At 43.3% G+C, this 12,690-nt stretch overlaps 1 protein-coding gene across 2 annotated transcripts in view; it reads right to left on the reverse strand.

The window, feature by feature from the left end:
* POU2F1 (POU class 2 homeobox 1) overlaps positions 1 to 11,785 on the reverse strand; it is a 131,286-nt gene extending 119,501 nt beyond the window's left edge. For both annotated transcript variants that reach the window (XM_056858251.1, XM_056858250.1), the window contains exon 1: positions 11,729 to 11,785. The gene's annotated coding sequence lies outside the window, so the exon portion shown is untranslated. The remainder of the gene's footprint in view (positions 1 to 11,728) is intronic.
* Positions 11,786 to 12,690: the final 905 nt, after the last annotated feature.

Consider the following 12,690-nt stretch of genomic DNA (forward strand, 5'->3'; position numbering starts at 1 on the left):
CTGCTCAATACACATATGAAGAAGCATCAAGTGTAAACTTGTGAACACGACTAAATATGCATTTGTTCACTGTAAGCTCTCACATACTTATATATCCCCATTGCATCAACAATAAGCATCTCATGAAGCAGCCAGACTTGAATACTATTGAAGTAGCTACCACCAGCAGTATATTAGCGAAAGGCTACACATCCCACTCAAGTCCTTGCTCAAACTATGCCACCAATGCTACTAAATTACATATAACAAAACTATGATGGTTCTATCTGATTGCTTCTATTCTGTACAAGTGATCACTAGTAAAGGACTCCTCCTTTGCTAATGAAGCATGCGTGTACAAAGCATGTGCAACTACACATACCAGCATTTATTTTTATCTACATGCAACTGATCCATACCCATAGCCAGAAATGTTGTGGTGCTCTTGAGGGTGTTTGAGGCGAAAGAAAAACTTAAGTCACTCCAACACAGTAAATAATAAATGGTGTAATGTATTTTAATTTACTTAGTAAATTAATGTCACCTCTCCAGAGCCTTGCTATTTGAAATATTAAGAATACCAAGTACAGGACCATGAAAGATCCTACAACCTTAAACTGCCCAGATGAGAAGATTATTTTGAAGCACTGCAGCTTTGTGATGGAAAAAGCCATGGTTAGCAGATTGTCCAGTTCTATGCTCTTTTGGAAAGGTGTACAAGCACTTTCAGAGTCTGGATTCTGCAACTGTAACATTGTCAGGCAATTTTAACGACCCCCTGCCATTTTTTTAAAAGTGCATCTTGGGAAACGTTTTTAACCCCCTGCATAATCCAAAGAATAAGGATCTTTAGGCTTAACACTTTGGCCAATAAAGCCATTATGGGAAAGGAATTATGTTATGCAACAGAAGTAATTTACTCATAAGTTGCCAGCTAAGACCTGGATAGCCCAGGCTAGCCTGATCTTATCAGATCTCAGAAGCTAAGCAGGGTCATCCCTGGCAAGTATTTGGATGGGAGACCTCCAAGGAATACCAAGGTCATGACTCGGAGGCAGGCAATGGCAAACCACCTCTGAATGTCTCTTGCCTTGAAAACCCCACCAGGGGTCACCATAAGCTGTATGTGATGTGATGGCAAAAAAAAAAAAATGTACTCTGAGCATTTAACATTAATTTGAGTTTCCTCTTGTTGTCATGTAGCTGGTGCCATGTGGCTGTTATGCCCATAGGCTTGCAGCTCAGTAGGTCCCATGCTGCCACCTGGGTGGGTGTGTCCTAAGCCTAGAAATGTTAACAGCCACTATCTAAAAACATCTCAATATTATTAGTTTTTGCCAGTATGGAAATCAGGAACAAAAAGTTGAGAAAATAATTTAGCAATATTGCTGTAAAAAAGGGGGGTTATTTCTAGGGCTTAAAAGAATGCCCTATATTCACACAATTATGCAACTAGCTTTATAAGACCAACAGGACGCATAAAGTCTCCTCCCCTTTCTTCATGGCAAATCTTTTTGAATGGGAAGAGAAGGTTAACAGCAGCTGCTTATATGGCATTGAAATGTGCCATTCGGAGGAATTTTTTTCAAAAATCCAAACACTCTTCAGTTTAACATGTAGATCTCAGTGTTATGCAGAACAGAAGAAATGCATTTTCAGAGAAGAAATGTACATCAATAGCAAGAAATTTAGTCAGCTAAACTTTAACAACACTACTCTTCAACAAGGATACCGTCATACACAGTAAGAAAGGCATTCTGTACAAATTTACTTGGGGAATAAGCATCACTGAAATCTGTTTGAGTCGCTTCAGAGTAAGGATTTCTAGATTTGGGCTGCAAGTATCTGGGCCCAATACGGCCTGTGTACCATCATAGGTCCTTCAAGCCGCCTCCTACTGTAGCTCATCAGAGCCGCTCATCTGGCGACCATCCATGCTCGCCTCTTTACAGTAACTGCTCAACTTTTTAGTTTTCTTTGCTGGAAGAAGCAAGAAGGGTTCATAGCTTGGCCCATTTCCATAGGTAATGCAAGGCCATTCTTTTTAGGCATGCTTTCAATGGAAACGGGCTGAGTGGCAGATTATATTGCTGGTGGACATGAGGGCTATCATTTAAAGCAATAAAGGCAGGATAAAAGCATTTTAATTAAATAAATAAAGTGTCATGGCAACTGTGAGAAAGTTAGCTAACTGGAGCTCATACTTTATTGTTTACAGCGTTCCTGCATATACATGCTTGAAAATGTGAACATAACAAGTTCACTCCTCTAATCAGAAAGTCTCCGTAAGATTCACAGCTTTGAATTCTGAACTTTCAATTTGAGCTTCATGTCTTCTGAAACAGGTCATCTGCTTCTTGATGCTTTTACATATTGGTCTGTTCCTTGACTATGTGAATCTAAATGCAAACATTCACCTGCCTATTAAACAATACAAAAGATGGAGGATAATTCACAGTGGGTAGCCGTGTTAGTCTGTCTGCAGTAGTAGAAAAGGGCAAGAGTCCAGTAGCACCTTTAAGACTAACCACAATATTATCTGGTAGGGTATGAGCTTTCGTGAGCCACAGCTCACTTCTTCAGATACAGCTAGAATCCATCTGTCTTTAAGTAGAGGAGAGTGAATTCAGACAAGCATTAGTATGTAAATGTTAACAGTGTGTACATGTGAATAGCAGGCATGATGGGATTAGGTGTGGTATGCAGAAGAGTCTGTGATGTCCAGGGGAGAGATGGGTGTGGAGAAATCAGCATTGGTAATGAGCCATGAATGCAAGGTCTTGATTCAGCCCAGGTAATGCATTGTCTTTAGTTTGAATATCAACTGTAATTCAGCAGTTTCTCTTTCCAATCTCCCTTTGAAATTCCTTTGTAAGAGAACTGCTACTATTAAATCTGCAACAGAATGTCCTGGAAGGTTGAAATGTTCTCTCACTGGTTTTTGAATATTGTGGTTTCTGATGTCAGACTTATGTCCATTTAATCTTTGTCTAAGAGACTGACCTGTTTGTCCAATGTAGATTGTGGAAGGGCATTGCTGGCATGTGATGGCATAAATCACATTAGAAGATGAGCAGGAGTATGAACCTGAGATAGTACGGCTGACATTGGTGGGCCCAGAGATGATGTTCCTAGAATCTATATGACGGCAAAGTTGGCACCTTGGTTTGTTGCAGGCCTTGGTGCCAGAATCCATGTTCCTGATGGAGGAATCTGAGATGTGAGATGCAAGGGGAGTCGGAGGTTGCTTTTCACAAAGTTATTCCCTCACGTTAAAGAAACAATGTGCTTGATAGATGCCCAGGCTGCTCCATATACATGAAGATGTTTCTCCATGCTGCAACGTTTTACAAAACTTTAAACATTTTGTGCTGTTTGCTTAGTAACATAGCCAAATGCAGCAGCAATCCTATCATTAGTATCCATACCACCAAAGGCTACTGTTGAAATGTTAACTAATGGTTTGGTTTTTTAATGTCAAGTCGCAGCTGACTTACGGTGACCCCATAGGGTTTCAAGACAAGAGACATCCAGAGGTGGCTTGCCATTGCCTGCCTCTGCATAACGAACCTGGTATTTATGGCCTCCCATCCAAATACTAACCAGAGCCAACCCTGCTTAGCTTCTGAAATCTGACAAGATCAGGCTATCCTGAGCTGTCCAAGTCAGGACAATGGTAATTACCCTATTTTGTTAATTGCTTTGAGAACTTTTTCTTCTTTCTGGTGTTAAAAACCAGCTAATAAATTTGAAAAATATATAAAATAAATATCTAAATATCAAGATTTGCAGTGGCATAAATTTACTAGCCTTATTATCTTAAAACACTGTTTTCAGTGCTTCACTCCACATTCCAAAAGACAAAGTATTTCCCAATTTTTCCACTCAGGTTTCGGGGAGGGGGGGAATATTTCCCTCCGTTAATTTGTTTGTTTTTCTTCCCAGATCTTAGCACCTCTCTGATGCCTTCACTTGGGTTGTACTAAAATGAATGACTAACTACTAGAAGGAACCTGAGGAACAAGCATGAATGAATTTTGAGACACACATCGAAGTTGTCTGTGTGGAAAGGGCCAGGATCACAGGATTCAATGCAAATATGAGAAAGCAGAAAGGAAAAGGGTAGGTAGGAAGACACTGACATGAAAAAGTGGTTAAATTGGAAGGACAACAGCATGGGAAATGAATATAAGACGTGACACAGGAATGAGGGCCCTTGAGGGAGGCAACAGCACCCACAGTGAAGTTCAAGGAAGATGGGTGGAAGAGCAATAAAAGATTGTCATTGCACACTTAATGCAATGCCCATGGGATAATCCTATGCTATGTCAGACCAGACACTGTCAGCTACTGTGAAGAACTGTCATTCCACTCTGTACTTTGTCATTTTACCTTCCACTCTTTGATCACACTGTCATTATGCTCTGGACACCAATCTAATGTCATTTCAACAATACACACTATTTTCTTACCGATTTTTCATTCTGGACATGTCGAGTGTCAATCTACCATGGGAACATCATTTTACTCTTCCTTCTGTCATTCCACTGATAAGCCCTCCCCCTCAGAATCCTAGTCATTCCATTGTTATAATTTTGGGTGCAAAGATAGTACTCTGAATAGCCCAGCTTGCGCTGATATAATACCTCATTCCCCCTTCCCAGTATTCATAGAATAATAGAGTTGGAAGGGACCACCAGGGCCATCTAGTCCAACCCCCTGCACAATGCAGGAATTTCACAACTACCTCCATGCCCAGAAGATGGCCATGATGCCCTCCCTCTTATGAACTGCCTCTCATGAACTGCCTAAGGTTATAGAATCAGCATTGCTGACAGATGGCCATCTAGTCTCTGCTTAGAAACCTCCAGGAAAGGCGCACTTACCACCTCCCGAGGAAGCCTGTTCCACTAAGGAACAGCTCTGTTAGAAATTTCTTCCTAATGTCTAGGTGAAAACTCTTTTGATTTAATTTCAAACCCTCCCCCCGGTTGGTTCTGGTCCGACCTTCTGGGGAAACAGAAAACAACTCGGCACCCTCCTCTATATGACAGCCCTTCAAGTACTTGAAGATGGTTATCATGTCCCCTCTCAGTCTTCTCCTCTTCAGGCTAAACATACCCAGCTCCTTCAACCTTTCTTCATAGGACTTGGTCTCCAGACCCCTCACCATCTTTGTTGCTCTCCTCTGGACACATTCCAGTTTGTCTACAGCCTTCTGAAATTGTGGTGCCCAAAACTGAACACAATACTCTAGGTGAGGTCTAACCAGAGCAGAGTAAACTGATACCATCACTTCACGTGATCTGGACACTATGCTTCTGTTGATGCAGCCCAATATTGCATTTGCCTTTTTGGCTACTGCATCACACTGCTGACTCATGTTCAGAGTTTGGTCTACTAAGACCCCAAGATCCTTTTCACATACACTACTGCTAAGACAAGTCTTCCCCATACTATAATTATGCATTTGATTTTTCCTGTTCTGCCCCCCTCAACACACACCCAGTCTCTAGCCAAACTACCCCTCCACCCCCACATTCTTTCCCTTTGATAGTGTTGTATTATACCACTGACACCTTTCATTAATCAACCCTGCAGCTATTTACTGAAAAACAAAGTAGAGGCAAAACTTAAGTAATATTAACAATTAGAATAAAAAGCAGGTCAGTGGGCACTCTGGATATAGTGGACCCTACAAAACCACGTGTGTCTTTCTCACACTAATTCTGTGTTTAGATGTTTGATTCACTGCAGGTTGGGAACCTTCAGCAATGAGAGCTACAATACAAAATCAAAACAATGTGCATATTCAATTTCATAAAACTGTATAATTCTATTGCAGAAAATTGTAAACTATTCCTGAGCTACCATGACATGTGATTTAAAAATTACAAGTTTAAGAATATTCACAGTGGGTAGCTGTGTTAGTCTGTCTGCAGTAGTAGAAAAGAGCAAGAGTCCAGTAGCACTTTAAAGACTAACAAAAATATTTTCTGGCAGGGTATGAGCTTTCGTGAGACACAGCTCACTTCTTCAGATAAGTTTAAGAAAGTTATTATTTTTTCCTTTACTCCTTGATCCCGATTCTGACAGCACTTTGGCAAAAGTTTTTAAAGTACTGCGACCAAGAGGAACTTAAAAGGAACAAAAGTTCTGAAAATAAGTTATTCTTTATCATGAGCTTGAGGACTGAAAAAAAATTCAGGTGCTTAATGCAATGGTAAGACAGGAAAGACAAAACCTGAACTAGCAATTATTCCCCCAGTGAAACTCCTGTGCAATGAACCTTTTAATAAAGTTGGGTTAGTTGCGTAATTGTCAGTAACTTCCTTTTGCTATGCCTTACACCATTCAAATTTACCCCATTATTGGTCAACCCAAAATACTCCAACATGAAATGTGTTGTTTCACCAACATTATATTTGTTAATTATGTAATTTTCTTGGCGTTACCAAATTCACAGAACAATATCTTCATGGGTGAAGCTACTATACCCAACAAGCACAGAATTCTTCTCAATTTTTTAGAATCAGTTGACAAAAAAAGGAAAAACAGATTTTTCTTTGAGAAATTTGAAAAGACAAAGAACGAGAAAAAAGGAAGAAAGACACTTGTCAATTCTTGTTCAAAGAAGAATTTAAAAGTGTAAGTATCACCTTTCTAGGATAATATGAAGTGTTGCCAAGGTGCAGACTTGCAAAATCTGCCATGACATGCATACCAGTACACATGACCACCTGGTTTGCCCTTCATCAAACACAGATGGCACATATCTAAGCAGAGCTATATACACAGGCAGCGCTGTGCAACCTCAATTCTACACTGGTGATGGAAAGGGCCATCAAGTGGCAGCCAACTTATGACAACTTATAGGGTTTTCAAGGCAAGAGTTGAAAAGAGGCAGTTTGCTATTTCCTGCCTCCGCATAGGAGTCCTAGACTTCCTTGATGGCCTTCCATCCAATTACTAACCAGGGATCTCATGATATCAGATTAGCCTGGGGCATCTAGCTGTATATTAAAAGGTAAAGGTCCCCTGTGCAAGCGCCAGGTCATTCCTGACCCGTGGGGTGACATCACATCCCGACGTTTACTAGGCAGACTTTGTTTATGGGGTGGTTTGCCAGTGCCTTCCCCAGTCATCTTCCTTTTACCCCCAGCAAGCTGGGTACTCATTTTACCGATGTCAGAAGGATGGAGAGCTGAGTCAACCTTGAGCCGGCTACCTGAAACCAACTTCCACTGGGATCGAACTCAGGTCATGAGCAAAGCTTGGACTGCAGTACTGCAGCTTACCACTCTGCGCCACGGGGAACCTTAGCTGTATATTAACTACTCTCAAATCCTATTCACAACAGGTTTGAAACTTCTGGCTACTCAATCTGCTTCTATAAGGACTAGATCTGTATTTCAGTACCATGCCAAACCCATCATTTAATTAATTCTCTACAAAATAACAAAAGTTTATGTTTACTGTGTTTACTAATAAACTTCAGCTGCCCAAATAATAAGTTTTCCTTGGTTAACACACAGGTGTAAATAATACAGCTAAACTGGGAAGGAAACACTGCAAAAGATGGTACCGTATGGCAGGGTTTCCTAAACTGCAGGCGCTCTCAAGGAGAAGCAAATCCACCATCTGCACAATTCACTGGGACTTCACTTACATATGCTATAGCAGTAGGGAACAGTTGCCCTAACTACTTTAGTAAAATAATTCACTTCAGCTGTACTTGCACTGTGGAAGTAAACGGCTGCTGAATGCCTCCTACAGGAGGTAAGTGCAAAGAGAAATCAGGGAGAGATCTTGCGTCTATGCTGAGCATCACAACACTATATGCTACCCCAGGACACTGCATTGCTTTTTGCATACCGCATAGGTAATCTGGCTGCCTCAAAGTTTCCTGGCATGAAAAGGAAGGAATAATTCAGAGGCTGCCACAGCACACGAAGAGGGACACCACATAACTGGAGCTACAGTCTCTTCAGCAAGCAGAGAGGCAGTGATGGAGGGCATTGGTAGGATGGACACTCCCATGCTTTATCGTGCCTGTGAGTTTTATTGTACAAAATATCCCTCCTCAAGAAAGCTCATACCCTGGCCAGAAATTTCGTTAGTCTTTAAGGTGCTACTGGACTCTTGCTCTTTTCTCCTCAAGAAATTACCTCAGTGGTTTCATGTTCCATGCAGAGTGCACATCATTACACAGACTTCTCTTAAACCCAGTCCAAGATAACTATATCATTAAATCCGTTAACACAGCAAGACTAGCATGATGAAGTTTTAACACAGTTTTTAAAAATTACTTGTTAGAATTAGTAGGTGCTTTTATCTTGCAAACTTGATAAGCAGGTTGCACAGCTAATTCATAATTCACATAAGGTTTCTCTCCAGGATGTTAAATGCAGAATCAAGGTTTCTATGTTATTTGATATTTATTTAGGATATTTCCGTGTCACGTTTTCAGTGTCCTATTCAAAGTAGTTTACAATTAAAATCACAATATTAAAACAATCCATTAATATAGAAATCCCTGCAGAAATCATAGAGAATATAAATGACATCACAAGAGCTAGAAACTTTACCAACCAATAGCATATAATCTTACCAGGACTGCATAGGAATGTCACCAGCAGATTCTTCTCCCGACAGTGCAATTAACAAGATCTACTGCTAATATCGCAAGCCCTACCCAGAATCCTGTCAGTTTCACAGCCACAAATACTCAAACAGCAATAGTGAGACCCTGTAAAATTTCTGATATATTTTGAGTTGAAGACTACGATCTCACATAAAATGCTCATTCAGTTTCTTTCAAACAACACAAGGGCAGAGAGGATAGAATAATAAACATACCATAGACTGAGGGAGAGGCCAAGTGGAGCTGTTCCCCCCCCCCCCACTACATACAAGTGTTATAATGGAACTTCAGATTGGTCAGATATCAGAATCAATAGTCAATGAAAAATAAAATTTCCACCCTGCTAAAGAAAGCATCAAGGTAAAATGACAATGCTAGTCTACATTCCATGCCACGTAAGTTATGGTAATGGGCTACTTTCCGAGCCTCAGCATGTTCAATGTGTTATTGGACAACCCCGGGCACACAAAACTATCAGATCTAAAATGAGAAAGCTAGAATGCTGGGTTTATAAAACTCCAGCTTTTCCTAACACCACAAAATCAGCATCTAGCAAGCCATCCTTTAAAACTTATTAAATTGTCAGTTACAATGAAATTTTGTTTGCAAGATGTGATGTACGTTTTTATCATCCAGGATAAAATATCTACAGCCTCAGCAGTGGTTAAATTGCAGCTATAAAGGAAATTGTCCTCAGATAAATGGTTTCCCTATGAGAAGGTTTCACTACAACACCTAACTCCAGGCCAATAAATCAAATTAACTGCACCTTGTCCTCTGGCCAGTGACATCATCAGCTTGACCACATATTGTGAAATGGATGCAGGAACATATGTTTCGAAGGCATAAAAGCATATTACATTTTTACCCAGCCAACCTCATGCTGCTGGTCTATGAAGTGGACAGCGGAATTATCTGGTTAACAGTTTGTACAGGCTCCTCTTATGATGTTACAGCTTTGTATGTTCTGAGGCTAGGAAAAAAAGCATAAGGCTACTTACTTCAAATTCAAAATCTTTTAATGAAATTTACAATAATTCTGATTGTTCTTGTGTACACATTCTTCAGAGTCACACTTCAAGGACTGCTTAATATTAATCAGACACAGACACTGCAAAACATTCTGCTGTCAGGTTCCTTCCTCCACAGATTAAAGAGAATGGTCACTAATGAGAACTACATAAATCTGTCAAGTTTGCTAACACTGTATTAAAAGATACCACCGTTAAAATAATTAAAAAGAGAGCATTGTGTCCTACAACAACATCATTGCCACAAGTCACCTTGTTAAAATACATCCCTTTGCTTCAAAGACAAACTACCACCAGCAGTTAAATATACATTGTGACCACATCAGTCATATTTTAAACATCAAGATGCAAGCTCATTTTGTACCACCTCTGGAAACCACAATGAATTTATATAATGTGGGTTCCAAAGGCTTAACTGTCACCCATTCCATCACTGCTTCACAGAGCTCAACGCACAAAAAGACCCAAAATTGTTAAATTAAGTGTGTTACAGATTTTACCAACCCAAAACTGTAAATAAAAAAACTGGGGGTGGTGGTGGTAGTGGGGCAATAAAAAGTCAATCAGAACAAAGAGTGAGGAAAGCCCCCCCCCACACACACACACACAGTGATCTGCAAGTAGCAGCTTTAGAAAGTCCTGTTGTTGCTATAAATTAAAAACAAGCCCCTTATTTGAGGCACGCGAGAGAAAAAGAGAATCTGTGAGCAGATCTGATGCTGCTCATGCCCCAGGAGGGTTTTGTTTTTGCTGCCGGGGCTGGGAAGGGGGCAATTCGGTTATTAGTAAATAAATCAAGCCGCAGAGAGCGAGGCCTAAACGGCTGCCAAAGGAGCCCGGGCCTAGCCTCCCTCCCTTCCCCTCCACGCAGCCCGAGCTTGATCTCAGGGCCCTGCTCGTTGCCAAGAAAATGCAAAAAAGGCAAGAGAGCCGAGAAAGAAGAATCATATTGAACCACAAAAGCACATGGGGCGAATGTAAAATATAAACACGGCGTTGGGCTCTGAGTGGCTGTTATTAAAGGCCTGAATTACTAAACATGAGAGGCGGGGAAAGCCAGGCGGCCATTTCAATAATATAAACCTCCCCGAATTAGACATTATTCAAATGAGAGGAGAAGCGGAGGAAAGGAGGAGGAGGAGGGGAAAGAGAATTAGAAGGCAGCCCTCGCCGCTGGCAGCCAACCTGCTGCCCCCCCCCAACCCCGACCCTGCCACCCAACATATGGGGAAGGGGAGGGGGGGAGGAGGCATTGTTAAGCGCCCTTTCCCCATCCCCGCCCGTGACCCGGCCCCGAAGAGACTGCTCCGTGTCAGGAGATCCGGGAGGGCAGCCCAAGATCTGTGGGGGGGGACACCCCCAATATGGGGCATCCTAAGAAAGCCCCCCCCAAAAAACACCACAGACTAAAATAAAAACCAGCCCCTGTGCAGAACAGACCCCTTCTGGCCAGCCTGCACCCCCCCCCTCGCTTCCCTCAGGCCAAGCACCCCCAGCCCTGAGCACAACCCCGAGCGCCCCTTGGCGCGCAGGCCTCGGCCTCCGGGGCCGTGAGGAGACGGGCCGGGGGGGGCGCTGGGACACCCCCTCGGCCGCCCCATGCGACACCGGAGGGCCCGGGGGGTGGGGTCCCGCTCGGGGCCCCCAAGAAAGCGGAGCCCAAGGAGGGCTGCAGTTCTCTCTCCCCCCCCCCTCCCGGGCATTATTGTGTGTGTCCCCCACACACACACATATAAACACACACACACGGGTCGCTCTCGTATCAATATGCACAACGGCTCGGCGGTGGCGACCGCGCCGGGCCTAGCCGGGCTGCGAGGGCGCGGGGTGGCGGTTGGTGGGTGGCGGTTGGTGGGGGGGGGCAGCGCCCGTTGCCCCCCGCGCGCGCGTTCTGCGCGCCTCTCGCCTCTCCCCCGCGCGGCGGCTGCCCCCCAGCTCCCTCCTGCGCCGTTAATTATAATAATCCTGAGTACTAATAAATTATGCTAAGCGAGGGAGGCGGGCGGGGGGGGGGGAGCGCCGCCGCCGCGCGCGCGAGTATGAATATGAATATGTAAAATGCAGTAATGATTACCTGCCGCCACCGCCGCCGCCGAACTCTCATCTTGACTCGCTGCTCCTCCGTCCGCCATTTTGAATATTTTAATCAAAATCGGCCGCCCGATAAACCCTCCCTTGCTCGGCCGCTCCTGGCTTTTCCCCCCGCCCGCCTCGCGCGCCCTATTGCGCAGGCGCCAGCGCCGGGCCTCCCTCCCTCCCTCCCTCCCTTGTAGCTTCACGCAGGCGGCGCGCATGAACGCCTTCGCTCTCCCCCCCCCCCCCGTCCAGAGGCGGCCGCTATGCGACGGGAATGGGGTGGGACGGAGGATCGCCTGGCGTGGCGGCTCCGGACACTGGCCGGCCGCTCTTGCCCGCGGGGGCGAATGAGCAGGAATCTCCAAAATGGGGAGCAAGGGGGGAGGTTTTTTTTTACCCAACTCAAAAGCGTGCCGGATATAAACAATTGGGTAGATAAGATTAAACAAACTAATGCACTGATCAAGGTGGCTTATTATAAAAATAATGGCTTATTATAAAAATAATTGTAAAAATATGGAAGATCTAGATGTCGTCTGGATCCCAATAATTTCCAGAATGGGAAAAAAAAACTTTCAAAAATCTAGAACCTGGAGTGGAAGACGAGCAATGTTTTTGCTGGCTTTAATATGTGTAGCTGAGTTCGTTATTATTGTTATTGTTGATAATTCACAGTTGGTACCCGTGCAGTAGTAGAAAAGGGCAAGAGTCCAGTAGCACTTTAAAGACTAACAAAAATATTTTCTGGTAGGGTATGAGCTTTCGTGAGCCACAGCTCACTTCTTCAGATACAGCTAGAAAGTGAGTAGTAGAAAAGGGCAAGAGTCCAGTAGCACTTAAAAGACTAACAAAAATATCATCTGGTAGGGTATGAGCTTTCGTGAGCCACAGCTCACTTCTTCAGATACAGCTAGAACGTGAATCCATCTGTCTTTAAGTAGAGGAGAGTGAATTCAGACA

Source organism: Euleptes europaea, chromosome 12 (assembly GCF_029931775.1).
Source record: "Euleptes europaea isolate rEulEur1 chromosome 12, rEulEur1.hap1, whole genome shotgun sequence".
NCBI lineage: Eukaryota > Metazoa > Chordata > Lepidosauria > Squamata > Sphaerodactylidae > Euleptes > Euleptes europaea.